The following is a 5,000-nucleotide window of genomic DNA, read 5'->3' on the forward strand; positions in this document are numbered from 1 at the left end:
AGGAGGAGGAGGAGTGTTAGTGAGTTAGCGTTCGACAAGAGATAGTCATGTATGTTTGTTGGTTGGTTGTATATATATATATATATATATATAGATCAGAAATCTATTCTATAATATTACACGAATATTATATTTTTATGATTTTTCGATAAATATATATAACTCGAACTCGTAGAGTTCGAGGAGGAGGACGCGGATGAGATGATCTTCTCGATAGACTTCACTTCTTCAATACACGAACGTTCCACGTTTTCGTCGAACACTCTGAAATCGTTAGAGTCCCGTTCGTTGCGATTAGTTCGTGTATCGATGGTGTCTGTGCGTGCTGTGTCTCTCGCGTGTTCGTAATTCGCGTCATTTTCATTATTATATTATTACGTAAGTCTTCTTATACGTTTAATATCAATAATTAACATATATAATTTTCGATACATTAACATTAACATTAACATTAACATTAACATTAACATTATATGAGCTCTATCTCGACTCTCCTTTCGATACACGAACGTTCGACGTTTTCATCGAGCACTTCGTTCGAGAAAACGTTCGTAGAGTAGGAGTAGAGCTCGTTGCGTTCGTTAGATTATTTTTTAATTTTTTTATAGAGATTCAATACATTTATGTCAGGATATTTTTTTAAAGATAATTTCTATTTATTTATTACTTCATTATACATATTTTAAGGTATCAAGACTGATATGAAACTTAAAAATTATATTATTAACATTATTTACGCATTCGTAAATCGCGTCATGTTCTTTATTATTATTATTATTATTATATTTATTCGTCATCGTCATAATTATTATTTTAATTATAAAATATAATAATTTTAATTATAAATTTTTTTTTTTCGATAAACGAATACCGGTGAAATTTAAATAAACGAAGATACAACTTTCTTTGTTGTTGTTGTTGTTGTTTTTTTTTTTTTTCTTTTTTTTTTTATTGTTGTTGTTGTTGTTGTTGTTGTTGTTGTTGTCGTTGTTGTTGCATTGACGTTGCATAATATCATATAATCATATACTATCTATAAAAATATAGAACAAAATAATCGAAGTTTTGGAGATTTTGGAGGGTTTGGGGTGTCAGTTGGGGGGGAGGGGGTTGGGGAGGGGGGGGGGGGGTGCGTGTTCTGGGGTTCGTCGTCTTATGATATCAGATCGAATATGAGAAACATAATAAAATAATAATAATAATAAAAAAAAAAATACATTCCGTTCGAACGAGCCGAATGTCATACTCATCGTCAGGCATATATATGGAGTAGTGACGGTTCGAACGTCGAACATTCAAAAATTGATGTTAGACGCGAAGTGACCGGATCAGTACTCTTGTATAACGAAAAAAATGTTATTATCGTTTTCATTTGTCGTCTTTGTTGCGTGTCTTCTGGCGTGTCTCTCGATTCGTCGTATCGCGTTATATTATACTTTACGTAGTGTAACAACCAAGTATGTACGTACGATTCGTCTCGACCGCTGGGGATATTCACTGACACACGTGAAAATGATAAAAAGATTCTTTTTCGTTCTGTAAAACTGTGCCGACCGACGGACGCACGTAGATCTCTCTGCCTCATGCGCTCTTCCTCTTATCGTCGTCGTCGTCGCTCTCGCTACAATCTATCCTCATGGAATAAATGTTGATTCATTGTAGTCGATCTGCGACGTCGCGACGATATGAGAAAACGTTAGAGACGGAGTTCTTAAAAGATTCAGTGTATTCGTATAGTGTGTATAATTTTTATATTATATATGAACGGTCGTTTCTAAAATTCTTTTTGTTAATTTTTACATTTATCATGTACAAAAAATACACAACCCGAGTATCGGTACGATCACTCAAACACCGGGCGTCGATCCCAATGTTTTACGATAATAATCGTTGAACAATACATACGTACACGTCGTGTGCGAAGTGTTATTTTGAAAAAAAAACTCGATCTCGTTTAGAACGTTCGAATTCGTGACCGTTATGTGTCATTATGTGAAGACGCCTCCGCCGCCGCCGCCGCCGCCGCCGCTGTCGTCGCGTTATATATTATAGCGCACGCACGCGCGCGCGCGTGCTTAAAGCGCGTTTGTGTCTCATATAAATTTTTATAAGAGTCAACCGTTAAAATCTATCGCGTCTAACGCGATCGACGATACGGTGAGACGCTCGTTTCATACTGTGCGTATATTGTACATGCATGCATAAGTTTGTGTGTATTTTATATGCGAATATGAAACGAGAAGAGTAATTGACGACTTCAACAAGTCTCGGTTAGCTCCCTGGTTGATCCTGCCAGTAGTTATATGCTTGTCTCAAAGATTAAGCCATGCATGTCTCAGTGCAAGCCGTATTAAGGCGATACCGCGAATGGCTCAATATATCAGTTTTGGTTCCTTAGATCTTACTCAGTTACTTGGATAACTGTGGTAATTCTAGAGCTAATACATGCAATCAGAACTCTGACCAGTGATGGGATGAGTGCTTTTATTAGATCAAAACCAATCGACGGAGGGCGTCTCGTCCGAAGTCGTTAATTTTGATGAATCTGGATAACTTTTGCCGATCGCATGGTCCAGTACCGGCGACGCATCTTTCAAATGTCTGCCTTATCAACTTTCGATGGTAGTTTCTGCGACTACCATGGTTGTCACGGGTAACGGGGAATCAGGGTTCGATTCCGGAGAGGGAGCCTGAGAAACGGCTACCACATCCAAGGAAGGCAGCAGGCGCGCAAATTACCCACTCCCGGCACGGGGAGGTAGTGACGAAAAATAACGATACGGGACTCTTTCGAGGCCTCGTAATCGGAATGAGTACACTTTAAATATTTTAACGAGGAACAATTGGAGGGCAAGTCTGGTGCCAGCAGCCGCGGTAATTCCAGCTCCAATAGCGTATACTAAAATTGTTGCGGTTAAAAAGCTCGTAGTTGCATTTGTGCGCCGCGCTGTCGGTGCACCGCATCCGCGGTGATACTGACACGTCTGCGGAGCATATCGTCGGTGAGCCGGCGGTAAAACGCCGGTTCAATATCAAAATCCTATCGCGGTGCTCTTCAGTGAGTGTCGAGATGGGCCGACAATTTTACTTTGAACAAATTAGAGTGCTCAAAGCGGGCTCAAAATGCCGCTTGAATATTTCGTGCATGGAATAATAGAATATGATCTCGGTTCTATTTTGTTGGTTTTCAGAACTCCGAGGTAATGATTAATAGGGATAACTGGGGGCATTCGTATTGCGACGTTAGAGGTGAAATTCTTGGATCGTCGCAAGACGAACATCAGCGAAAGCATTTGCCAAAGGTGTTTTCATCAATCAAGAACGAAAGTTAGAGGTTCGAAGGCGATTAGATACCGCCCTAGTTCTAACCGTAAATATGTCATCTAGCGATCCGCCGACGTTACTACAATGGCTCGGCGGGCAGCTTCCGGGAAACCAAAGATTTTGGACTCCGGGGGGAGTATGGTTGCAAAGCTGAAACTTAAAGGAATTGACGGAAGGGCACCACCAGGAGTGGAGCCTGCGGCTTAATTTGACTCAACACGGGAAATCTCACCAGGCCCGGACACCGGAAGGATTGACAGATTAATAGCTCTTTCTTGATTCGGTGGGTGGTGGTGCATGGCCGTTCTTAGTTGGTGGAGCGATTTGTCTGGTTAATTCCGGTAACGAACGAGACTCTAGCCTGCTAAATAGGCGTCGTCATTTAGGTGTGCTCGATTTCGGTCGAGCAACTCACTGGCGGCGTATTAAAATTCTTCTTAGAGGGACCGGCGGCTTCGAGCCGCACGAGATTGAGCAATAACAGGTCTGTGATGCCCTTAGATGTCCTGGGCCGCACGCGCGCTACACTGAAGGAATCAGCATGTTCTCCCTGGCCTAGAGGCCCGGGCAACCCGTTGAAACTCCTTCGTGCTGGGGATTGGGGTTTGCAATTATCCCCCATAAACGAGGAATTCCTAGTAAGCGCGAGTCATAAGCTCGCGTTGATTACGTCCCTGCCCTTTGTACACACCGCCCGTCGCTACTACCGATTGAATGATTTAGTGAGGTCTTCGGACCGACACGCGGTGGCTTCACGGCCGTCGGCGTTGCTGGGAAGTTGACCAAACTTGATCATTTAGAGGAAGTAAAAGTCGTAACAAGGTTTCCGTAGGGGAACCTGCGGAAGGATCATTAACGTAAATTATCAATCTCGAAAGAGTGCGATAATGAACGATAATAAAATTCTAAAACACAAATATCGACGTTCGGAATGTGTCGTTTCGATGCGAGGACGCGATTCTCACTCTCTCTCTCTCACACAGCAGTGTGTCCGAGTCAGAGTCCAGAGTCGTGTAACGCGTCCTATTCTGATATTTTTCGATGTCGATTTCGAGGAAAGTACGATGTGTTAACGCACATCGTCATCTTCAAATAAAATGTATATTTCTTTTTTTTTTTTTTTGTACTTTTTTTTTTTTTAACTTTTTTTTTTTTTTTTTTTTTAATTTTTTGAATTTTTCTCTTTATACTAAAAATAAGAGAAAAAAACAAAAAAAAAAATAAAAATAAAAAAAAAATAAACTCATATCACTGGCGTATAGAATCGTTCGAGTGATCGTAGAAATTATAAAAATAAAACAAATTAAAAACCATTACCCTGGACGGTGGATCACTTGGCTCGCGGGTCGATGAAGAACGCAGTTAACTGCGCGTCATAGTGTGAACTGCAGGACACATTTGAACATCGACATTTCGAACGCACATTGCGGTCCGTGGAGAAACATCCAGGACCACTCCTGTCTGAGGGCCGGCTGTATAAAAATATAAACCACACTGTTCAATGTTTAATGTCGTAATGTCTATTATTTCGTAACCGACTCAATAGACTGACTGACGTTTCTCGAACATATGACGGTATCCGCGTTCGATGTGTTATATTACGTGTTTAAATATACTTAATATAAATCTCGTTCTCGGTCCGTTCAAATATAACAAATACGATGTGTATGTATGTT

The 5,000-nt window shown here is 40.7% G+C and overlaps 2 non-coding genes across 2 annotated transcripts; both read left to right on the forward strand.

Annotated features, from left to right (window-relative positions):
- Nucleotides 1-2,276: 2,276 nt before the first annotated feature.
- LOC125076668 lies at nt 2,277-4,179 on the forward strand. Its single transcript, XR_007120593.1, has one exon. It is a non-coding gene; the product is annotated as a small subunit ribosomal RNA (ribosomal RNA).
- A 459-nt stretch (nt 4,180-4,638) lies between these two features.
- On the forward strand, nt 4,639-4,795 carry LOC125076659. Its single transcript, XR_007120587.1, has one exon. It is a non-coding gene; the product is annotated as a 5.8S ribosomal RNA (ribosomal RNA).
- The last annotated feature ends 205 nt before the right edge of the window (nt 4,796-5,000 follow it).

Source organism: Vanessa atalanta, unplaced genomic scaffold (assembly GCF_905147765.1).
Source record: "Vanessa atalanta unplaced genomic scaffold, ilVanAtal1.2, whole genome shotgun sequence".
Classification (NCBI taxonomy): domain Eukaryota; kingdom Metazoa; phylum Arthropoda; class Insecta; order Lepidoptera; family Nymphalidae; genus Vanessa; species Vanessa atalanta.